The sequence below is a fragment of the Tyto alba genome, unplaced genomic scaffold (assembly GCF_018691265.1).
Source record: "Tyto alba isolate M040663 unplaced genomic scaffold, T.alba_DEE_v4.0 Super-Scaffold_30, whole genome shotgun sequence".
Classification (NCBI taxonomy): Eukaryota; Metazoa; Chordata; class Aves; order Strigiformes; family Tytonidae; genus Tyto; species Tyto alba.
Genome location: NW_024881305.1, coordinates 7,783,830 through 7,810,173, shown reverse-complemented (window position 1 = coordinate 7,810,173; position 26,344 = coordinate 7,783,830). Strand labels below are relative to the sequence as shown.

The following is a 26,344-nucleotide window of genomic DNA, read 5'->3' as shown; positions in this document are numbered from 1 at the left end:
TCACTGAAACACTCCGCACTTCACCAGACCTGAGGCAGCACTGGCAATGTAACTAACTCATTGATTCCAGGTATAAAATACTGTGCAAATTTTGTAGTGGTAACATATCCACTTCATCCATAGCCTCCAATTCTTCAACAGCACGCAGAGTAAGCTTTTGTTTGCTGAGCACTACATGACCGCATTATATAAAGCTGCTGCTAGCAATATCAAAACATATTAAAAGTTTAACTAAGACAATGTGTTTCAGAAGAATTTGCTTTCTTTGGAGCTGGAATGTCCCCATAAAAAGGCATGATCTGTAGTAGACTGAGCTGTCCAATGATCTGCAAATGCTGCACATTGTGTCCTGGAGTAAACCCTGCTTTCTTCAAACCCAAATTGGTTTGGATTTCTCCTGTGCATGCAGAGTGCATTTTCAACTAATGCTACAGCTGCATGTCTTAAATCTGCATTTTGATTTGTATGGTTGACTTTCACAGAAGTACTTTCACTTTACAGTATTGCAGGTATACCTACAATGCCACAAAGCCTCTTCACGGTGCCCCTGGGAGGCAGGGTGTATGCAAGTGTCCCTGAAAAGCATCGCTTGATCCATTACCTTGATTTGGCCAAAAAAAACAGGTTTTTTTTTCCCCAAGATGCTCCCTCTTCCTGCTAGCCTGCTGAAAATACTATTATTTACGTAGATCTATGCAGCATACAAAAATATAATTCAGCACATGCACATTGTTAATGTCTTCCTGTGCCAACACAGACTCATGGTTACTAATGGCCTTCTGTTTCTCCTGAGTGCCTCCCTCCCCATCTCACCAGGCCTCTCACCTCTACTTCACCTCATGCTCTGCAGCGTCACACATCTCTACTACAGCTGTTTCACTGGTTTTCCTTACAGCTTCATACTCCCCAGTCTCCTCCACCTCCCTGTTAATACTTGTGGTCCCATATTAGTGCACAAGTCAAGAAAGTCCTGGACACATAAAAGTGAGTCAGCTGAGAGCTTCACTTTGCAGCTGATAAAGGCTGAGGGATTTTAATTTTGCAGACTCTTGAGAAGATTTACCCAGCAATACAGAGGTGAAAAATCATCATGAAGATGAGACAATGTCTGTATTATTGAAAGAAAAATCTGGTGCATGAGTGTTACAGTCCTACCAGGGGTTGATTCCATGCCCAGTTTTCCTCACAGCAAAACTGAAAAGCTGTGCCTTCATTCAGTTTTCAACTTAGAATACTTCTCACTTATAAAACTATGCCTTATATTGAAGAACAACTTAACATACATAAGCACTCCCACACTGGCTCAGTTCAAAGGTAGTTCTGGCCTGGAGTTCTTTCTACAACAGAGTCCTGAACATGCGTAGAAAACAAGTGCAAGAAACAGGGCAAGTGCAGAGCAATTCACTCTTTCATATACCCTCCCAGTTTACTGCCTTTTTTAGTAGTAAAGACAAGTTGTAACATTGGCAGGGAGTTCCAGCTTTTTACACTTTCACCAGTTCTTTTGCTGTTACACAATACAGAGCTCAGGTCCTGGAAGACAAATATGATATGAAATACTTCCAGAGCCCTGCTTTAAATGCAATCATTTGCACGCCTTTTCTGTCTTCCCCCAAAGCCTCTTTAAGATTTATCACTAAAGAGAAGAAGATATTGGACACAGAGATGGTGAAGAGCAAGTCCATCCTTTGAGTATTCTGGTGTCAGGGTATTCTGAGCACATTCTTTAAGCTATTTTTAAATGTCCCACTCTCAGTAGTCAAATGCATCTCACTCCAAGTTTGATGTTAAGCCTACGTTCCTAACTTCATAGCAGGACCTCCTACTACATCCTTTGTATCGTCCCTGGATAGTACTGAAGGGACTACAGCTCAGTGCAGAAGCTAGGGTCAGTCATAGCTAGACTGAAATTCTTCCTTGTTGTCTGTGCACATACACATAGTAAGAGAATACTTATAAATGCAGGGGGGATAACCCACATGCTTTAAGATAATATTCATATTCTGGTATCTAGTAAGAGAAAGGCAGTTTAAAAAATTTAGTGCTGACTGCCTTAAAAAATGGGCTCCCTCCAAGAGAGACAGAACTAGCTTCTCCTAGCAACGTGGAGTGGTATTCAGCAGGGTGGACTGGTGTTCAGTCTGAGACATAATTCACATGCCTGAAGGAAAACTGCAGTCACAGTCTGATCTTACTACTGTGAATGCAGAAAGGCCTTGTCAATATCTGCAGAATTTGAACCAACAGAAAAAACAGGAATCAGCCTGACAAAGTGATAGCACTGCTCTTTTCAGTGAATAAAAGCCACTGCAGAAAAGAGACATTTTACACTCCACTGTTGTGAACCTGGTCTCTAGGTTTGGACAATTTATCTCCGTCAGGTTATGCAAGCCTGTGTGTGCCCAGAGAGTGGTAGCCTCTTCAAGCACATTTTCCTTTTAATTAAAATAACATTTTGAAAATAGAATTGCCCTGTGACAAGAATAAATGACAGAACAGCGGCTGTAGTGATTAGCTTGTAAGGACTTGTATAAAGCAACACGAATGTGCTGAAATACACTCTTGCAGAATATATAAATGATTTCTTCACATGGGCGAATGGGTTCCTTGGGTTTTTTATGAACATTTGGTGCAACAGATGGCTTGACTACTGTGGACATAAAAATAATTTTATCAGATGTCACCACTGGTTGCAAATGTCAGACATCTCAGAAAACATGTATGCCTCAGCAATCACCTACGCAAACCTCGGGGCAGCTCTCTGCATCCACATGCTGAGTCTGTGCACAGTTCTAGTCTCAAGAAGGGCACAGTAGCGTTAGAAAAGGTTCACAGAAGAGCACGTAAAGAGACTGACATGATGAAATAGCTGACTTATGAGGAGAGACTGGAAAGACCACGACCCCCTTGGATGGAAGAGGAAGAAGCAGGATGGGTCAAGACACGATGAAGGTTAACAGGATTATGAAACTAGTGGATAAGGTGAATATGGAACTGCTGTTCAAGAAACCTGACATTACTGAAACTTGTGGACACTCATTGAAACTGGATGTGAGATCAGTTCAGAATACATACAAGAAAGTATTTTAATGAGAAGGTAGAGAACTTCTGGATATTGTTGCCGCAAAAAAGTTGTGGAAGCAAATAGTGCCTGTATGTTGAAAAAAGAACCAGACAAGTTCACAGACAAGAGGCTCACTCAGATATAAATGGAATTAGGGTAGGGGTGTGCTTTCAGTATGCATATTTCAATTATTTTGAGTAAATCTTATCTCTAGCTGCTGCTTCTGGGGACAAAGTGCATTTTTTGTGAAACTAATTCTGCTGTAGTCATTAAACACTCTTTTCTGTTCCCAAAACTTTAATGGAAGAAACAAAACAAAACAACAAAACTAGTACATTTACCACAGATTACAGACTAGAAAAGCTAATGCTTTCAGGCATTGATATACGAAGAGTTAATAACAGTACTGGTTTTAATTACTGCCATGCAACACTGCTAGGAACAGAGAACCGTGTTTTACAGCAACTCCTAAGTGTGTTCCTCCTTAGAAACACAGAGAAGCACTGGTCAGGGAGAATCCTGCAGATGGGATTCTTTTTCAAAGACTGAATTCAAGTTAAGGAAATTAAATCTTGAATGACTGGGAGGAAATCTGTGGTTCTCCCCAAAGTATGGCCTCTAACATGGTAACTGATTTATGGTAAAGCGCAGGTAGCTTGAAAGCTTTTACAGGGCATAAGTGTTTGAAGAAACTCGCTGATATTGTCAAGCCTGTTCTGGTACTAGAACTTGGAAAAATCCTATATGAACTTTAAAGCAGACATGTAATTGCTAACTTTACCAAATTACTTTTTTTACCTCAACTCCATAGCTTGGCAAACTTCTGCTAGTTAGTATTTCAGTCTCCTCTGTTGTGGCACAAATATTCTCTGAAAAAGTCACAGCAAAACTGGTGCCCCTGAGAAAGAAGCTTTAGGCAGAGTGTTTATAGAAAAAGAGGTGGGCCAAACAAGCTAGACCTCTTCTGGCTGTGTTTAGACCAAAGAGCAGGAAAAGATATTTAATGAAAAGCCTAAATTTACACTTAAAAAAAAATTTATATACCAGCAACTTAAATGCTGAAGTGTTTGTCCCACCTCCTCCAAAAGATTTAAGCAACGAGGCAGCCTACCCTGATAGCATGGAGTTCTCCTCTTGTGGTTGACTTTATGACAAAAGGTCAAGGGATACCCTGAAATGTTTTAGGGCACACTGAAAAAAGAAGATACTTCTGTGAGAGAATCTTTGGCACAGCGCTCGTAGTTTCTGTGATGTTCTGAAGCCTCTTGCTATTCAGGGCCACTGAAGCCTCCCTTAAGAACAAGTACAACATGCTGCCTTGTGGGGATTGCCTGTAGGTCAGACTGATACACACTGTGTTCAATGTGCCTCTAGTGAGATCTGCTGCTAAATGTGAAGATTCAGTACTGCAAGACCGAAAAGAAGGAAAAACTCTGATATGATCATGTCATTTGCCCACTAACACGGTAAAAAGGATCAGATTATAATACTCATCCCCTGTGGATATAAAATCTCTTAAGAAGTTGCCAACTCCCCAAGGTCATAAGCAAAGTATGGCTGTACTGACAAATTATTCTCATTATCTCAGCACGCATTATGCACATGTGATGAAGCCAGACTTTGACAAGGAGACATAGTTTCTATTAGAGCACGTTAGAAGAGCAGTAGAGATGAAGAAGAGAAAACATGAGGCCCATTTCATAGAGCAGAGCAGAGAGGAGTCATTCTACACCACAGTAGATACTCCACTCTGATCCCAGATCCTTTGCAGCAAGCAGAGGAGCAATGCTGGAAGCCAAGGCTTATCAGATAATCTGCAAATGATTGCCTCCCTATCCAGCAACAAGGAGCATGTCCAGACCTCCTGAAGAACTGTCTCATTTCATGCTGACAGTGAGTGAGTCTTTAAACAGCTAGGAGCTTCACTGACAGTGCAGATATCCCCCCAAAAAGGATGCCGCTATCAGACTCTGGATCTTAGAAAGTTTACTGCTAGCACAGTGCTAGTAGTATATAATCAGTAAAAAAAAAAAAGAACCCAACCCCCAAACAGGCGAAGCATGCATTTTACTAGCTCTTGAAATGCTCCTGTCATGGACATGAATACGAAAGGCACACCAGACCATGTGTTCTCCTTATAAAAATTCATCAAAGGAGCTTTTGTCCATGGAGAGAGACCTCATATAGACATCCACAACTAGTGAATTCTGACTGACAAACTCTTTGAGGTTTCCAAGAACTCAGACTTCAACCCAGGTCTGTTTCAGCCAAGTGCAAAAAGCTACATCCTAGGAAAAACCCTGTAGCTACTAAGCAGAATATTTTAAAACATTTATCCTCTCACAGAAGAGCATAGAATGAAAATCTGAGTGCTGATTTTCAAAATCCATAGTTTCTTTTATATTTTAAATAGCACATATGCTCTTGTTTGACCCTCACTGCCAACCAACAGCTGAGCATTAATAAAAAAAGTGTTCCAACAAAAGTGTAGGCCTCGTGTATTCCAGAAATATTTGTAGTCACTATATCTTTCCAAACACCTATCAGACAAAATCTCTGCTGAGTCTGAAAAGTAATGTAAAGTTTTTCTCATAGCTCTGCTCTGTCTGTATGTCACTGCCATTAGAATTATATTCTCTGTCTGTAACAGCACTTGAACAATCAACTGACAGCTTGCTTTTAGTAAGCTCGGTCTTTTGAGATGTTTTCATTTATAGTAAAATGATTTCTTCCTATTGTGTGCTATATGACTAACCAAAAGAGAAAGAAAAGACTAGTGCAAATCACTTCCATAATTCACCATAAATAAATGTTTCTAACCACTGCTTGTTTTGAATTGCAGTATATTGGAAATGCATCATGTACAGACAATTTTCCAACACATTCAGGCTACATTCTGTGTGTGTTATTGACTCAACTGTGAAGCCATGTGGCAGAAACAGTTAAGAAAATATTTACAGGAGACTGAGTCCTACACTAAATCAGTAATGAACTTGTTTGTCTGACCTATTTATTCACGACCCGTAAGTGAGCGTCTCCTTTTTTCTAGTAACTTCTACCATACACATAATACTATGAAGTAATGATACACAAACTAACAAAGACAAAAGAGACCACTTAATTCCTGTATCACCTTTTTAATTTTTTGTAACTAACACAAGAAGAGAATTTGCATTGTGATCATTCCTTCCAACCTCTTGATTAACTTTTACTTAGCCAATCGTGGGTAAGCTTCTTCCAGGTGAGTATTAAGCGAAAACTTTAATCTCTCTTTAGATTCAATTTAGCCTTAGGAAGAGAGCTCTCAGACAAGTTTATGCAAGATAGCTATGTTCTATTTTCTGGAAATTTTAAAAACTGGAAATGATAAATATTCTTTTAGGTAAAACAGGCAGTGTCTTACACTTTGAATGCCTCATTTGAGATGCTTAAAACTTTTCCTGCATTCACATCAAAGCACCCCCAGGACAGCTAGTGGAAGTGGGTTATTTTTGATACATCTTTTTTCATGTAGAGACTTCATATTACTAGGAAGTATTGAATGTAACTGTTCACATACACACACGTAAATAGGTTTCTGAAGAAAATAAAACTTGCTAACCTCATGCCATCCCCCTATACCTTCGTGGGAGCTCTGAAAAATGTTTAATGCTCTGTGTGCCCCTTTCTCAGCAACGTACACCTCTCAGGTGCCAAGATTTTAAGAATGACAGCTTTGCTCACCTATGCTACTTCCAAACCCACAAAGATTTCAGAAATAAAAAAGGACTTTCATCATTTTGGGCAGCTTTTTTCCTTGAAGAGTGTTGCTTCTAGACAGAAAAACCCAGCTACTTCTTCTCAAAAGCCTTCCCTGAGACTTTCAGCAACACAAAAAGACAGTGACTCCAGGAGGAATCCACCTGCAGTCCTCTAGCCCTCTTACAATCCTAAACATGCCACAAGCATAAGGCACTTTTTTCATACATTGTGCCTCCTCTGCCCTCCAGCTTTCTTGGACAGAATCACTGATGTGGAGGGAAGAGCCTGTGACGATCCTGTTGCTGTTGGAGGTCTCTGGGCAACAACAAACTCAGCCCAGTGGTCAGAACAGACAGCCCTACAGTCAGGAGAGCACAAAACCTTTTACTTGTAGTCATCACTCTCAACAGTGCTGCTCTTCATTTTGGCCTGAGCACTTTTGTTTTCCTGAAATGAAACGTGTCAGTGCATTACATGGCAGTACTCAAGCACATGGTGGATTGATCTGCTCTGAAGGGGAACTGGAGATGTTGTTTAAGGAAGCTGATGCAAGAGATCACGGGAGACTTAAAATCATTGTAGTGGAGGCAGAGAAATAACTGGATGCAAATCTGCAGAGAAGCAGGATTTATTAGTTCTGTGCTCACAGAATTTCCCTCTATGCAGCTGCTTCTCTGATTCCAGAGTACATCTTTTCCTTACTCAGTCTAACATTACCATCCCTCACCTTGTAGGCGGCGGCCTGCCAAAGCAAGAAAACTCCCACCTTGTGGAGGATAGAAGTTAAGCAACCATGCATATAGTAAGACTTTTGTCTTTAAATCTGTTGTTTTGACCACTGCTTAAAGAGAAAGATACATGACCTCTGTGCAATGCTTTCAGCCACTCAGCTCAGACTATAGTGTATGGGATTAGGCACTCTTCTTGGCAGTGGTGGTGTGCCTGTAGGGCCGCATCTACTCCAGAAGCTAGAAATGGTGTTTGTTTGGGTTACAAGGGAACATAAGAAAAGAGAATACAAGCTCGTGCTTTTTCCCAAGGACTGCTGCAGCTGTTTTGCTTGCTTGCTTGTATCAGCCGACTGGTGTGAACTCAAGAGGTACAAGAATAAGGTACAAGAGGAAGATTTCTGCAAGACAGAAGTAAGTGATTGTGATACAGATGAAGTACAAACACAGTATATTTTCGATTACTGTGTCCAAATGAGCTTTTGTGACCACAGTTTTAAGAAAAAAAAATGGCAGTTCTTCCCAAGAAATCAATTGTAGAGATGCTAAGCACAAGTGTGCACTAACTTTTTAAGTAAAGGGGAAAAAAAAAAGCATAAGTTTTTGTATTCTGTTTTGATGCTGTTTGCTACAGTCACAATGGGCCATAGTACTCTTTCAAATTTTCCAGCACAAAGTCCTAATTTGAGAATATTCTAATGAAGAAAGACAAATGATCAACACAAGAATAGCCTGGCTTTTCTGCAACAAAATATGAAGCAAAGGCCAAATCCCGAGGTCAGGTTTTACAGGCAAAACTTTCAGAAACTCTGATGACTGGCTGTATAAATGAAGGTATTACATTTTGGCCAGTGACTGCTATCATGTGTAGAAAACATTTTTCTTTTAGAAAAACAAAGCAATCTGCATAATCCTGGCAAATTGGGAAGTCAATTTTAGCACTTGCATGAAGCATTTTGTGCTGCAATTTCCTTAAGTGTATTTCAGGCAATTTCAAATGCACACCACCTCCAAGAAACAGTCTAGCACTGAAGCCACTGCTATCTTTGGCAATGTGGAAAAGAAATGTAAGGTTTGCCTACTAGTTTTAATAAAATATGAAGATATCCTTGCTTCGAGCTCAGAAAACTGCATATACACATGGCAAATAAGAAACCTTATCTCAAACCTACTTTGCCTTCTTGCTCTATGCCTTCTACACATCTCTCCCCTCTCCAAAAGATTTTAAGGATAAGTCTCTCCAGATGGCTGCCCTCTTCTGGACAGAATCAAAACATGTTTGATTTTTTTCCACATAGATAAAATGTAGTGGTCTGCTTTTCAATGGAGGATGATTCAAATTTTTTTCCTTACATCTGTGTAATCACAAAGGCTATGCTATGCCAGGATGAGAATAATGAAATTCTAAAGAGCTGCTTCATAATTCTCTATATAGTTAGACAACTATTTTTAGAGTAGAGTTTTTTAGCCAACTTGCTTTTTTTTTTTGGTATCTTAGGAAATTTTTCACTTTTGCTTTTCTTTTTTAGATTTATCGGTGCTTAAAAACCACTGTTGTTTCCTTGTAAAGTACTTAATCCTCCTCCACAAACATAATGGAAAACATTTCCATATCTCTTTGTTGCGTACGGTAAGCATGTTAAACACAGAATATTACATCTGGAAGGGTTCTTATATAATATCTTTTCCGCTGCCCCAAGTCAGGGTCAAATATTTCTTTTCTACTCTAGATCAGTGTTTGGCTGACCCCTGATAAAGACAGCTGATAATAGGGACTGCACAATTTTTGCAGGGAACTCAGTCCACTGCTTCACCGGTTAACTATTAGTGTTCCTATACGTCTGTTTATAGACTCATGATATGAGTAAAGGGCTCTAGAGAGGATTTTCAAGAGGACCCATTCAACAGGGAGCTTGGAGTTTCTTCCTGTGAGCTCTCATCTTTAAATTGAGTGCAAGGATTAAGGTGCAAAGCAGAAAGGCTACAGACAAAACATCCCTTAAAGAGGGTTTCAGTTCTCGACAGTGGAACCAGGAAGTTGGAGGTTTTTCTCAGCATTATGTATGCGTAGTCATACAACCAGCGCACGCTCTGAAACTTTCACTGCACATCTGTGCATCACTGCAGGGACTAGGCACCAAGCCAAAGGCTGAATTCCTACGAGTCCGTGCAGCTCCCACACGTTTACAGCACTAGGACCCAGAGGGAGCTTAATTTCTGTGAGTCAGTGCAGCTAGCTGAGCCCTGAGAGCAGTGAATGAGGCTGGAAAGGCAGAGCGACTGTGAATGGCTCTTCTGGCTTGGGAAAGTGTCCACGGACTGGGGTGCTACAGACTACAAAACAGCTTGGACAACCCTCTGGATTCCCTGTACCCTCGGCACCTAGTGATACTGCTCTGAGGTGAGTGACCCCACAACAGTCACTTTTCACAAAGCAAGTTGCACCAGTTGTGGAAGTTTGGTATCTTCAAAATTAGCCAATGTGGTTTTGCTGTACAGTAATTTTTGCTGTCTTGAGGAGGAACAGATCAGATGTCTTTGAAATAAGGAGTGCTTGTTGCTTAAAAATAGCATTTGCAAGAAAAGCGTGGTCTAGTGAAACTGAAAATTGCATCTACTAACGCAGGTTAAACTGCACGCACATCTGGAAGGTGTTCATAAAGCATTTGTGTTTAAGCTAAAAGCTTGAAAAACCTCTTAAGTGAGAACAGCTTAATCTTAGAGAAATGTATGAATTCTTCTCATTATTTTTATCCAGGTATATGAAAACTTAGTTTCAGTTGCATCATACAGCAGTTACACCTATATGAAAATTCTTTACTGTCTTTGTTCTGAATATTAAAGCTTACTTAATGCATTCCTTTTTTTTTTTTATCCTATGATAATTCTACTCTAGATAAGAACTCCTTTCTTTCTTTACTACTATAAATACATTGCAGTTCTGGTAAATCAAAGCATGACTGGCCGAAAGCAGAAACCTTTTAACTATAGGCAGAACAGTAGTTCACTAAAAACCATGTATCCTCTAGGATGTCCACTTCAAAAAGCTTACAGACTCCCTGCTGCCTGCCTGTTAGTGACAATATGAAACAGACAATGTTTATTGATTTATACCAGGTGATAACACTGTTTTATCTGATACACTAGTCAGAGATAAAAATCGGGACCCAAATCAAGGAGACTGAAGGAATTTGTGTGCTGAGAACAAAAGTGTTTGTGCTTCAGTTGTTTTCTTCACTTTAAATTCTCCTTATATGCTCAAGAAGTTTTAGAAAAACAGCAAAAGTGAGCGTGCTTGTCAGGCTGGTTTTTCCAAGTTGTCACAACTGCGAAGTTGCATTGTAACTGTTAGACAGATAATTTATGGGTGTTTTCATGCAGTAGAGTATCACAGTAAAATCTTTTGGGCACTTTTTTTGCTAAGTCAAAATAAAATGGGACCACTATTTGCAAAAAGATAGCGAGGAAGCTAACTCACCAGTACATTCATACTCTGCACTTCTGAGCTGTTTCAGATATTATAGAAAACAGGCTTTTAAAAATAACCACGACAACTCCCATTTCAGACATTTGTCTGAAAACGAGAAGTTTACAGTATTTTCTGCACTTTCACAAAAATTTTACAGTGATGGAATGAGGAACCAAATAAATTGGAGTGTTCACATGAGTATGCTAAGAAAGATTTAGCCTTTAAATATATTAATAATTATATTTATAAATAATTTTCTAATAATTCTCAACATATGGGTTAGAATGATCCTTTGTGCTCACTGTAATTCTCCACTGAACTTAAAATGAAGACATCTGAAAAGATAATTTAAGCTTTTGAGTGAGAAGATGGACACTGCTTAGCTAAGAGGATGAGAAAAATAAAACCACAGTTACTTTCTTTACTACCTTACTGTAAGACTGACAGATCCTTTTAGGGTGAGTGGCTGGGATTGATCAAAATGTGAAATCGCTATTGCTCTACTGCACAGATTCGTCAAGAGGGCTCCCCCCCAGACCTTGCTAAGTAAACAGTTGTTACATAGAGTAACTAGGCGGTCTATGTAATCACTGTAAGATGTTAATTTAAAAAATCAGGTTAGAAAAATACCAAAAATATGTATTCAGATTAGCATTTTCAAGTGTAAAATGCCTTTCTTTAATGGGATACCTAGAATAAGGGTCAGATAGAACACATTTGAAAACTAAATTGTTTCAATCCATAGATTTAGTACCATAAATTCCCCTACTGTTCCATGGTTTTGGACACATAAATATGTTCCTTTACATACAGATTCTATTAATTGGTTTTCTGTTTCTTTACAAAATGCTTTTATGACTAACAGAATACCGAAAACACATTAGTTAGCATCACTTGAATTAAATTTCAAGCACGTGGAAAAAACACTGGTGATTTTAAGAAGTTAACATAAATCTGACATTCTTTTAGCCTATATTTTAAGAACAAATTCTGCTGATAAAAAATAAAGGGTTAATAAAATTAATGCTTTCACTCCAAAAGATTCAATATTGTAACACCAAAAGGCAATGCTGAATTGGTGAGTTTATAAATATTTGTCCATCCTTCAAAACTCAGACCAATAAAAGCTAGAGAAACTCAACTCCTTTCAAACCAGCTACAGCAACGGTGACCTCTGCTGGCAACCGCCCTCTCATGAAAAGTTTTAAGGGCTTATTCAGAAAGTGACCACGAACTATTTATGAGATCACCTGATACACAGAGAAATGTAAGACAACACCACTTCACACGAAACTTGTGCATGGTGAAGAAAGTGAAAGACACACGCGACAATGCTACTACGACTGCGTTTCTGTCACAGTAAGAAGGAATTCTTCCTATGCTGAATTTGACTTGAGTCCAGTCACAGAGGCCAACGCATTTACAAGCCCTTCTATGACAGATGCATCTCCCGCTCTGGGATAGCTGTCCTACGGGATGCGTGTGGCTTGTTCTCCTGACACAATGCCCTTTGTGTAGCTCTGCTGAATTAATTAAATATTTGTGTGTGTGTGTATTTATACCAAAAATTACGTGGCCAAGCAAAGCAATCATTTTTGCTTTTGCCAATGGATCGTAGTATCTATTAATGTGAGTTATGTGCACTCTAATCTGCCTGGTTTCACTAATACTAAAGCTATGTAATTTAGTTGTTGGAAAGAAAATCTCAGACCCTCAGTATTAACCTATACCATCCCCACTTCCTGAATATTGTTCGTAGTTCTGGTCATCATTTACACCTCAGAAAAAAAAATAAAGTAAATCAAGAAAAGGTGCAGGATGATGAAAGGCCTGGAACATTTTCCATATTTAGAGAAACTACATAAATTACGATTTCTAAGTCTGGAAAAGATATGGCTGAGGAGGGGTATAATGAAGATATTTATAGTCATAATTGTCCTTAAGATATTTAAAAGGAAATGGCTGTTGTCTTGTCTCCCGGTTCAAAAAGCAAGAAGTAGGAACTACAACTAGCAGGTGGCAAGCTCGAGGCAAACAAAAGGTGGTTCCTCTCCCCATGCATAACTGAGTTTTGGAATTCCTTTCCACGGGACACTGTAGTTTGCAGGGGTTCAGAAAGTATCAGACATACTAAAAGCAAAGTCACTACCTGTGGTTCAGGAAACCTGTGCTTCAACGACTACTGAGTGGGAGAGTACACCAAGGAGATGATCACCATATGGTCACCCCATTTGTAACACAACTCCCTAAACATTATTAGCTACTGCAGGAGACAGAATACTGACCTGGATGATGTAAAAAATAGCATGGAAATATGACATCATTAATTACACTGACAATATAAGTTTCATTTTGAGAACTGTATCACCCTGCAAAAATACAACAGTCCAAAGAATGGCAATGCAAACCTGAATGCCAAGAACCACCAGCATATTCCGAGGTTGAAAGGCAGAGACATGAGATGCCAACCTGACTCTGCTAACCTATCCTCAAGTGTAGCTGACTTGCTGTTGATGCATTAATGTGTTTTTCAGCCTGTGGCATGCATAAAGAAACACTACAATTACACAGAACTTCCTGGGTGTAAAAGTGGGACTTTGAGACTACAAATTTTGCTTCTCTGAGATTATTAGGTATTTGCAAATCAGTTAGGATGCGCTGGAATATTAACACAAGGCACTTGTAAACAATTATGGGAACACAGGAGAAGGGATGAAATCAAATTTAATGGATGCACAAATGAAGATGTAAGACGCTGACTGCATTGCCAGAGAGTTGGGAAGTCACCAAGGATATAGAGTTGGCTACAGCAATTCTCTACTCAGTACATCTCCAAATGCATTAGCTCCAAATGAAGCACACCCAAGTACAGCACACAGCACAGTTTCTTTCATGTGTTTAGAAGAATAAGAGACAGAAAGACAGAGTAGTTGACTACCTTCAAGCATAATGTCTGTGTGACTATGTTCATGTGGAAGACATTTAGATTACACCATTACTGTACAGCAGGAGAAAATATGCAAAGTGCTGCTCAATATTTTGAGCCTGCATACAGCTATTAAGATGAAAATTGCTGCATGCACATAGAAATGAGGCCCTACGTACATATATACACAAAGAAGACTTCTCTGGTATATTATCTAGCTCCAAAATTAAAATGACTGCATGAGGTAGTCTGAAATAACATGGTTGATGGCTTGACTGACAGGCTTCTGTAGCATCATTTGAATTTTCTGTGCCGTTGTTCAATGAATGAAACACCTCTGACTTTTTCCTTATCTTGGAGGCAATGTTTATTTCCCAGTAAATAGCCTTTCTTCTTTTTTTCCCTATGCCCTTGCATTTAGAGCCATGCTTTGAGATTTTATGGCATAGTAGTTGACACTATCAGATGACCCAAATCAAGATCTATCAGACTCACATTCTTTGTTGCTGGGATCAGTTTTATCACATGAACATGGTTTCCACATTTCACAGTGGTATTCTCTGGGAGAAACTGTGAGATGGTGACAAAGCATAGCACAAATCCCGAGAAATTGCCTGACCTGGCCTTTACAGCCCAAACCCTAACACAGTTTCCCCTCAGACTGACAGTTCCTACAAATATTTTCTGAACACAACTCTGATCACTGTCAGAAATCACACCCGCAGTAATCAGACAACTTGATGTAGTTCAAGAATTTTGTTCAGGAATTTTCTAAAGCTGAACACTGAATACAGACTACTAAACAGATTCCAAAAAAGCTTTCCCTAATTTATGTTCCTGGCTCCAAAATAAAATTTTCTGTTCCCATAGGGTACATTAGAATGTGTTAAAATATCAGATTCTGATCCCATTGATTTGTTAACATATCAAAATTCCCATTGATTTCAGTGGAAAAAGATTCAAGCACAAGGACAGAAAAAAATCAAACACAAGGTAAGACAATTTCTTTGACTTTGTTTTGGGCCCCAGTTTATATATTATTGACAAAATCATAATGACCATTTATGCTATGAAAATATGAAGCTCCTTCCAGGAATAAAATTAATGAAATGAATGAATAATCGAGAAAATAAATCTGCTTCTTACACTTAGGGTTGGTCATTTATTTTGAGCTGCCATATCTGTGAGCTGCGCTAAAGAGGATGCAATAAAAATTGATTTAGCTCAGTTAGTTGTTAACTGCTCAGAAAACTAATAAAAGATTAGACTGTTCCTGACAGTTCTGACCTACAGTGAGCAAATTAGTCCAGTATAAATACTGCTGGGAAGTAGATTATTTCTTTGACAACTTTCTATATGCTAAGTATGGCTTTGCTAGTCTAAAAATTACTATTTGATTTGTTCCATATTCTTAATCATTTCACATTTTTCCCTCCATACTGTATAGGTGTAAAGGTGACAGATTTTTTTTGTGGTCTCATTCATTGATTTACTTTGATTGTCTTTATTTTGTTCTTTACACAACCACATGCAATCCAGGCTCTTAAAAAAAAAAAAAAAAAAAAAAAAAAAAAAAAAGAGCTCTTCAGAAATTTTTGTGATGGAAACTTGCCAAGCACCTCATTGCTATATATTACTTTGATTGTGATATGTTTAACAGCTCTGGCTCACAGAATATGTGCTTTTCTATTTTGAAACATATATTTTATTTTTTGAAGCCTTTATGTGCTGGATGACTCAGGTATGAAAAAAACCTTGTGCTTGTTCACAAAGAGATTTGCCCTGTGGTGAATGACACAGCCTGCATTTTCCAAAATGCATCATTTCCTGCCCATTATTTCATGATCCTTTTGAGACGCTCTGTGTATCAGCCCCAGACCAGCAAGGTGTTTTAGGCACATGCATTACCACAGCCACAAAAATCACCCATTTAAACTATTCATTGCTTAACACATTTCAAGAATAACTCACAATCCTGATGAACACAACTACAAACTCAGCCCTACTTAGGAACTATGCTTCCAGTAATCATGGTGATGATTACACTGTGGCCTTTAAGGAGGGTCAGCAGGCAAGAACTGTCAAGCTGTGCAAGCATGAACGTCTTTTGTCACTGCAGATATCCATATCCTCAATTTTCTAGTGCTTTCATATTTCAGACTGAAAATTAACACTTCTACACATCAGTCTTTCAGCAATGGCACTTTCCCTCATTAATAATGGTCAAAGGGGCATAGAAAAGCCATCTCTGAAGATGTACAAATTTTTCATCTTATTTAGATGTATGAAGCAATCTTTCAAACTGTAATTGATTGACTGCTACACTGCACACAGTCTGGAGGCAGCTGCAGCTCAGAGATTTGTGACTTCATAGGACAATTTGCTTCAGGGCAGGATGATCTACGAAAGAAAGGGTGATTTTTTTTCAAAAGCAGCTACGAATTTCCAGTTGCACTGTATTTGTGTGTCCTATTTAGAACGCACTTAGCAGGTGAAAATCAGTATGGAGTTTGGGAGCACAACAGCTTTGGAAATTTCATCCCAGGAACTGAAAATTGTGCATTTAAAAACTGAGATACCCAGAAATAACATGTTCTATAAAGCACCCGATTAAGAGAAGTACGCTAACTTACATTGCATTCTATATCAACTGCCACCTGCATTTCTGGAAGTCCCTAGGAAACAAACTGTACATGCTGCTGTTGTATTTCAGTTTGTGTTCATTTGTTTCTGAGAGTTTAGTAAATTAGAAACAAACAAAAGAAATCCTTTCTAATAATCCACATCTAGCAGAGTTTTATACTCCATTCAGATTCCACTGCTGTTTACAGATTTCAAGGATTCAAGTACGCTATGAGAGTGAAGTGCTCAAAACCTAGGAGACAAATACACATGTATGTAATATTAGGGGGATTTAAATGTTCTGAATTACATTCACACATTAATTCTTTTGAACTAAATATGACTGTGGATATGGGGATTGTTGCTTTTACTTTTTATAGATACATTTCACTAAATTTGAGTGATTTTTGTAATCTCTAGAAAGGCAATGTATTCCCAAGTAACCACTGACTTTATTCTGTTTTGTATTAATATATCAAGCTTCCATAGGTTTGCTTCGTTATAACTTCAGTAGCCCAAGCATAGGCTTATTTCATTTCCATTTTCTACCAGACACCTTGCTGGAGAACGATGTTGCACACATGCCCCACATGAACAAAGGGAGTACTCCCTACTGTCTACCTTGCCCCTTGACAGTGGTAACACTTTGCATTACAAAAATTACAGGTTTCTTTCTGAATTTAAAAAACCTCTTTAGAGTCTTTTGTAGTCAACAGATATATGCTCCTTATGTACCGGTAAGAAAACAGGAAATTCCACATCCAAAATTAATAACATGGTAGGTATCTTAAGTTTTCCATGGCTTTCTGTCCTTTTTTCACATGCAAGCGCTTTATGAACACAAGCAGAATTATGGACAACACCTACAGCACCATGTTTGACAAGTTTCTTCAGATTGCTGCTTGCCAGAAAATTTGTATACTTTTCTGTTTCTGAACGCCTAAGAATTTTTAAGTAGCAGGAAAAATAAATATACAGTTACATATTTCTGGTTCATTTTTAAATATCGCTAGCATCTTCACACATCTAGAAAAGGAGACTAAGCTTCATGTTGGACTTTCAACATGGAAAATACTTCAAAGTGATAAACATAAATACATTTGTGTTTAAAAATCACTATGCAGAACAAATTAAGCAAGACAGTTATACAGGGTTCCTGAGAAAATGATGACTTTCAAATACTGAGAAAAAATGTAGAATCAAAGAATAAATCAAACTGGAAGGGGCCTCAGGAGGTCATCTGTCTAGCTTCCTGCTCAAAGAAGGATCTACGTACCATTTACTATAAGACTAGGATTGGGTAGGCAATAACAAGCATCAAACTTTCTGAAATATTATTTTCTTGGATAGATGCAATCAGTGCAGCGTTCTGGGGATAAGCAGAGTACAGCCATACAGCAGCTCTTTAAGGAACCCAGAACCAAAGAACTGCCTTAGGGGTGACATTCAGTCTCCTAGGTAAGACGTGAATTGGCTCCACCGATGAAGGATAATATCCATGTGATAATTGCCTGTATTTATTACTGGTTTGACACCTACAAGGCCTTCCATATGAGAAGTCACACATTCTTTCTCTCATTAGTCAGTTTGGGGGTTTTGGTTTTGTTTTGGACCTTCATTTTTGCGTTTCCTTTGAAGCTGGCTGCAGTTCACAGTCATCAGCTTTGCTATTTTTTTTATCATATATTGCCTTTGACCGAGAGTTCGGGTTAAGTACTTCTGATACCTATAAAAAAAGATATCCTTTCACATGCTAGATTCTTTCCTCACTATCTGGCTGCTCTACTGGGGACTAAGCCCAACTCCTTCGCTCTCCCCACTATCGTGTTTTTGGACTTGAGACAAACAATGAAAGTCTGAAGAGGCTTAAGCAGATTTAGAAGGCACAGATGCTTGGTGCCTCTTCCACTACAAAAGCTAAGCCCATCAAAGGGAACCACCTGATGACAGGTTCAATAGCAACAAAAAGCAGTTGTTTCAACATCATGTAGTTAAGCTGCAGAACTCCTGGTCACAAGGTAATTTGTGGCTAAAAATGTAAACAGCTAGGCAGGTACAGGGAAGGGAAATATACTCAAGATTTTAAACACACAAAACCCCTCTAGCACAGAAAACTGCTCATCCCAACACTGCAGAAGGATAGAAGAGTGGTTGGAAAGGTACCACTATATGCTTATCTTGCTCTTGGACACTTCCTTAAGGATCTTCATGCAAGGCTGTTTTATATTCACTTATTCCCATAATACAGACTTGAGTCCTATAAATAAGGCTGGTATTCTTTGCTCATCTATGGATGACATTCCTACCATGTACTGGCTGTTTCATAACATGTTGTTTGCTTATGCTCAGTTTACCAAGCGATCCATAATGCTCGATGAAAAGTGTTTTCCTCTTCTTTGTCATATTATTCATATTTACATTAATTGCAAATATTATTTGTTGCTGAAGGTCACAGACGTGCATGTTAAATAGCTTAGGGTCTACCCTTCTCTGTTCCTCTGAGTTTCTCTTTTTACTTCAGTCCCTTCACCATATTAAACAAGCATTACAATAAGCAGTAGAAATAATGAAACCTTGTTCTCTATGCTGATTAGAGGTGTCTGATAAATTTGCAAGCATCTGTGAAGTTTGAATAACTTTTAGGACATACAGTTACACGTTTGTGCTAACAAAAATTCTCTAATCAAATGGACCTCCAACATCCTAGCTCTTGTTTTGGTCAGGACCTCTACCTATCCCACATTTTCATCAAACTTGTAGAAACATATTAACATATTATCTTTATGTAGAAACCTATTAGCTTTAAAACCTCTAACCTTCTGTGATTGACACTCTACAATTTCAACGGTCATTTGGTCAAGGGTTCACAGTGTCAATTCACAAGTGTCATTTCTGTACTGAAAGAGTCTGAAACCAAGTGATGATCTTTGTTGAATCCAGTTTGAAGTCTACACAGCGACCAAGAACTGTGTACTCAGTTATGCATTGCACTTCTGTAGTAGCTCATGTTTTGTTTACAGATATGTAAAGCCACAGAAACTAGGCATGCTTCTATTGTCCATGTCAAGAATCCTCTCATTATCTATGTTTTTGCTCTGCCCAGATCCAAATCCTCCCTTCCCCAGTCATTCTTGCCAAACCTTCTTCTCGTCATTTTCTCAGGCACATGCTGTAAACAAAAGAGTGCAAAGGTTCACTGCTCAGCCTCCCATTCCAAGACACTTTACATACGCCAAAAGCGTGAGCTTCTGGCTCTGCCAGAGCACGTAGAATCACACGCAGTAGAGGGACGTTGACCCATGAGCTCTCCCTAGATGTGTGCTCCTGCACTGTAAACTGCCTTTGTGAAACAGACTGGTTTTGTGAAGGACTGTCACTAAAGACCACTTTTTTTCCGTGTGTTCTGAGAGAAAAGCATGTCCCTCTTTCCTTCTCATTTCTCCCACTTCTTCTCTTCTATTTGAAAGCAAAGAAATTTGAAAATTATTTAATTAACTAGATAATTTCTTCTCTTTGTTCAATATTTCTATTTCCTTTAAAGAATTCAAGTCCTCTGAATTCAGTCTTCAGCACTTGACCATGATCATGTCATAACTTGAAAGTGAAAGAAAGTAATTCCTATGAAAATAACATATTTCCAATGCCACAGGAAAACTGATGTAATATTGTTGGCCAGATTTAAAGTTCATCTCTCTACCTTTGAAATAAAAAAAATTTGCAAAAGCTCCTTTCCAAGTGACACATACTTAAACTCTGACATTGTGCACAGGAACTCGGTACACAACTAATCATCAGAACCGCCCTCTGATTTTGATTTTAAGCAGGCAGAAAATGATCTTGTAAGGTGTACAACCTGATTACCTGCTTTGAACCTAATATTAATAAAAAAAAATCCATAGAAAAGTGGAAATACACTCGATAAAAACACAATAGGCCTATTTAAAAAGATTTTTAAGTCAGAAACCTGCTAGGCATACTTTATTAAAAAAAAAAAAGTTTCATTTTCTTCTCTTAGACAGTCTAAAATTGTAATTCATCATGTATTCATCATCTGCTGAAAACTGGAGTAAAAATAGTCAAACACCAAAGAAAAATCTGTTCCTAATAGCATGATTATGACAATAATCTGTGGAGTCCCACTCTTCAATAGCATTTAGAATTTTCATATTATAGAACACATCTGGCTACAAATGTTGTATTTTGTCTCTTTCCACTCTGTGCTCATGCATACTATCTCCCAATTCAGAATAAAATTGCTTTCTTGTAACTATTATGATTCTTCCTGACAATTTATTCAACAGACAAAAGCATTAACAAATGATACTCTAATAAATATGACAAGGTGTACGTCAAATATCCAGACAAAGGAAATACGTGGTTACACACAATGTTAAGTGATGTAATGACAGTGAATTTCAAATATGTCAGGTTATTTGAACTATCTGATACCAGCACACAAAACATGAAAATACAGATTTGAAATGTGTGGAGTCCAGATATGGTATGCTGTCCTGCCTGCAGAAGAGTGTCAAAGACTTTGTGAATGTGTTCACTTGGCACGTCACCTACCATGCAAAAATGCACACATTTCATAAAGGATGCAATTTCTATTTTTCACTATGGGAAAATATTTTTAGGTATTCTGTTCAGGCAGTTGCTCTCATTCTGTCCTGCACTGATCGACACTAAACAGAAATACAAACTAGAGTCATAATTACGTGGGGAAAGGATTATTCATTTTATTATACTTCCTCTGTTGAGACTAATGATTAGACAACAAAGACCAAAACCGTATCAGATAGTTCACATCTATCACCAGCAGGTTCCCAGATGACCACAAGTTGTAGGTACAGTATACAACCTTTGGAGTAAATGTGCCTAGATTCTTTATGATATCCAAATACTGTTCTTCACATGGTGGAACATAAATGTAGAAAAAGAAACAATTTTTGGTTTGTGTCACCCAGCACCGAAAACCAGAATTGAAAATTAGCATTATAAACCCTGAGTGAGTTAGTAGGAAGTTTTATTTGTTAGTAAAAGGTCCAATGTGAATGTGGAATGAGAACTTATATCCCTTTCCACCTTCCCCACTCATATGGGGGAACTCCAAATCACCTGTTCTATAAACAGTGCAGCATGGACTCACGGTGAGGCAGAAGAAATAGAACAGAACTCTGAAGAAGAGCTCTGACAAAACCTTTTAACCTCCTTCTCCTATTTCCTTCAGCTTTATTTCACTTTTCTTCCAGCAATGCCATCATTCCACAAATCATAAAATAAAAAAGGAAGAATCTTAAATTTCCAGCATTTGTGTTGAGTGAAGCCTTATTAGCATGAGTCAAATTTATCATCTTGACTCACTGAAAGCAAAAACAAGAAAGAAAAGTAATTGCTTACTTCGTAATAATGGATCTTACCTAAGGTTCTAACATCTGCTTTGCACAGTCTGTACTACATAGTATAGGACAGCCAGATGAAAATATGTTTAACCCAGATGCATGATTTACAGCCAGATGTCTGTGTTGTAACTCTTATCTTTATATGGCTGGTAATTAGACTACTTTGTCATACTGTATTGGGTAACAAAATGATTATGAATACATTAACTGTGACACTGTATTAAGGTGTTAAGTGTGTTTGGAATTTCCAATATTACAAATGTGATGGAACAGCTTCACATGACAAATATCAAATATTCATCAAAGCAAGCAGTCAGTAAAATTGTGCAACCATGTCGGTGCAGGAAAAAAAGATGATTCATTTACAGATGTGCTGATGATAAATTTTTCATTATTGCACACAACCTGGGGCACATCAGGAGCCAGACAAGAATTTTAAAAACTACCGTTATTTTTGACTGGACAAACTCTTGCAAAAAAATTGACATAACCTGTCTTCAGCTCCTACCTGAAACAAGTTTTGCTAGATGTAAGAAACAAAACCCATAGAAATATCCTTTTGGGATTCATTATCTAAAAGTAAGAACTGGAAAACCTACTGACTTAACTCCAAAATACCCTATCTCCCTTCCAGGTGTGATTTTTGGTGCTAGTAGTAATATATGCAAGAGGTTGGGTAGGCTGGTATTATTTATTTTTCTGAATGCTTCTAAAAACTTGTTTTAATTCCTAGAGGCTCTGGAAATTATATGTCCCAGAAACAAGGCAGCATTGCAGCATCACTCAGAAAGAATAATGTGACAGAGGGCAGGTGCCATGTTCCAGTCTGTTAATCTGCACATTACAGTGTAACCTAACATAAACCTATAAAATGGAAATAAAGTTCTTCTATTTGTAGCAAGACCTAGTAAAAATCTTCAAATTACTGCAAAGCACAAATTTTAAGTAAGCAATTAACTGCTTGACTGAGAATATCCCTACTTTTTATTTTATCTAAAAGTCATGGGTGATATTTTGAAACATTTGATTGAACTAGTCACGCGGTCTTGATTATGGTTTAGCATTTTCTTCTGTGTAGGCCTACCCATAGGGAATGCCATTCATACCAACAGTGAAGTAGAGCAGGATGACTCAACGGATTAATCAGCTTTCTTTTTTCTTATTAGGAAGCAAGTACTTGTTTTCCCCAACTGCTAAAGTGATCATGGTCAAGCTCATGTTGTAACTCACATAGCTTTGGTCACCCCTGACTCACATTTAGTAACCTGTACCCTACAGTCTGTTACACAGATGTATGACTGATGAACACAAATAGCCATATTGCATCCAGTGTTTTCTGTTCACCATAAAGTCGTTGTCATTTGGGGGAGAAATGTTTCTGTTCCTGTTGCTTTCTGATCAAGATTTGTCCCTAATTTGGAAACAACCATAAACCCAGGGTTTATAGGTTCTAATAGTAGTATCAATTGCTACCCAGACAAGTAGCAAAGTAGCAACTGAAACCAGAGCACCTGTATTTCGCTGAATCAATCTAGCTACTTCCTTAGCTAGAATATAGCACAGAATCTGTAGATGAGCCATATCCCTAATTTCCAATCCAAAAATTTGCTGAATTTATTAACCAAGCTTATGGAAGAAGGAAAAAAAAAAAAAAAAAGGCTACTTGTAGAAACCTTAAGTAAACATGGAGCTTTTTTTTTTTTTTCTTTCATTAATAGGTAAATTGCAACAGAAATGCAGCCCGTGTACAAGTGATGTATGTGATCATTGTCATGAAATGCCTACAACGTAAATGGACTTAATGACAAAGTTAAACAAATCTCAATTAAAGGCACAATAATTCTAGACAGACAAAAAACATCACTCTCCCAGCTTCCCACTAAGTATGTCTCCAAGCATGGAAAGGTTGCCAACTGTGGGGAACAGTTTAGAAAGTTAACAACAGAAAAAATGAGATTCAGTGGGGACTGTAATCCTTACTCCACTAAGCACTGCCAGAGGCCTGACATGAAGAAACAAGTAGTATTTCAAGCAGACTGCAAAGGCAAGGGAAAGATTAGTATCTATCAGAATCAGCTACAGATGAGATTCTTACTGATCCTTGAATGTCACAAGAATCGAGAAGAGCTAAAAGGAAATTTAAAGAAAATAATCACGTATCTGAGGATTTGGTTTGTAAATTTAAAATAGCTTTCCCTATGTTTCAGCTATATATTTTCAAATAGCTGTGCGTGATGTAGGACAACGTTACAAGAGTAACTTCACTGTCAAGTTCCAAGTTCACTGTCAAGCTTAGTCTTGTATGAAAAGGAAGGACAGGGAGCAGTTTTGTTGCTGTAGCTAGCATTGCTGTTACTAGCCTCCAAGCCATTGATTTTCATGTTTAAGCTATGCTGCCATGGGTTTCATTTCTGCCTTATCCCTGTCTATCCCTATTAATAAGATTAAGACTTTGCTCTCATTCTTCTAATTAAAATGCTGTAATTCTGGGAAGAGATTCCAAGTCTTCTTTCAGCAGGGTAATCAGTATATCTGTGAGTTGAAGTTACCATTTTTTAATGTCAAAGTCTGCACAAAGATAGCACTATTCCATGCAGGCCATAACTCTTTATCCACGCTGGTTTGAATAACACTCTCCATTCTGTAGCAGTGGTATCAACAGCATTTGCATACCATAGCTAGCTGCAGTGCTGCCGCAAGCTGATGAGTTTACAGGTTTTGGAATTGTCATCCTTCTGAGTAGTTTAAGCAACCAACGACACTCCATATCTTGTTATGCTAGGAACATATGTGCATTTGTCTGCAACATTTTGCCCTTATTAAACTGGAAGAAGCATGACCTGAACTTCAAGCTGTATTGCACTTACTAGCTGTAACCTTCAAATATTATTTACAAGTAATAAGAAGCTATAGAAATAATAACTATAGCAAGTTACCATTTCACAACCTTCAGAAGTACCTCCTCCCACTCTGATTCCTTCCCCTGTATCTTCTATAAGGTATGTGATACAGTACTAAAAGAAGTTTTTGTTTAATCAGCCTCTGCAAGATATTTTTGATGAATGTAGGGTGAGAAAATCTGTTACAGCAGTTTAGTCATCCCAGTTTCAAGAGTTCACACATTCAATCTACTGATTGCTCTCACTATGGAAATTGAAAAAAAGGTTCATACTTAATATAATAAAAGACAGCAAGGAAAACAATACACTGGTAAACACCGTAGCAGTAATCTTCTAATCCTGGCCTACTTTTATTAGAGTTCCCACATTTCAAACTCTGCATACCAGAGAAGTCAGTGGAACCCCACAGGAAGGTGAAGTGTGAATAGGATAAAGATATGCGACAACATCAGCAATTAGCATCGCTTTTCAATTTAGGCATTCAGATTTATTCAGACTTAGAACAAGGCCAAAGAGAGTTGCAGAAAAAGTGGTAGAAACATGCAACTGCACAGTTAAAAGGAAAGAGATGCATCTTCCCCATTCTGCTTTTTGACTGTAGCAAAAAATGGAATCAGCAAGCAAATGATGCCAGAAAATGAACATCTAAGAACCCTACAAATGTTCCTAATGCAAATGTGTTGCCAACTGCAGATTTGTAAGAATTGTTGAGGCTGACAGGTTAGTCCAACTCCACGTTTCCTGTTCTTAAGTAGAGGTTGCTGAAACCTGAACTTAATTTAAACTTCTTTGCACTTTAAGGATTCCCATGTATAAGGGGAGTGAACAGTACAAGAAAGGATGGGATCTTTTCTTTACAAACACTCTTCTCTTAACTGTTCTTTTGCACAGAGTAACTGTATGACCAGGAGAACTGTTCAAACACGCAGGCATTTATTTCAGACAACTGTGGACTCCCAGCAAGGGAGGACATCTTGCACTCTGTATCATCATTCACTTCCCTGCATATTACACCGACTGTCATTCAAACTTTGTGTGAGGTAAGGATGTTGCAGAGTGGTCAGGCTCCAGAGGCCACTGGTTCAAGATCCAGACAAACCCCTTCACACATTTAAATTTCACCTTCAATTTCATTTCACCTTAAATGTCTGGGTGGGGAAGAAAAACCTCCTATCTCAAAACATTCAGAGCAGCTGCCTCCCCTCAAACTCTGACGTAATACAAAGACAGAGAACTCCTACTCATCCACTGCTCACTGGGTCTGAGCCCAGAAGCCCAGACCATACTGCTAAAATATGGACACAGTTCAAACTATCTTTGCTCTCTGGGATCATTAGTCAGATTTTTTGTGTAGCAGCTGCCTGACACATTCAGGATGCGGGGAGCTTTGCACAGTGCAGAAGTTTGGATTATATTTTTCTAGCCTCATACGTTTAGTGTCAGGGTCTCAACTAAAGCAGAGCAGAGATTCTCAGAACACAGAAATGAAGCA

General features: G+C 38.3%; 1 protein-coding gene and 1 long non-coding RNA gene across 7 annotated transcripts in view; one reads left to right on the top strand and one right to left on the bottom strand.

Annotated features, from left to right (window-relative positions):
- Nucleotides 1-26,344, bottom strand: part of LOC116960277 — a 133,383-nt gene that overhangs the window by 27,243 nt on the left and 79,796 nt on the right. The window lies entirely within an intron of this gene.
- The window catches only part of NGF (nerve growth factor), a 33,670-nt gene continuing 16,976 nt past the window's right edge, over nt 9,651-26,344 (top strand). The window contains exons 1-2 of one of the 2 annotated variants that reach the window (XM_032987277.2): nt 9,651-9,934; nt 14,877-14,921. The gene's annotated coding sequence lies outside the window, so the exon portion shown is untranslated. The remainder of the gene's footprint in view (nt 9,935-14,876; nt 14,922-26,344) is intronic. The other variant, XM_042800156.1, reaches the window with a different exon arrangement.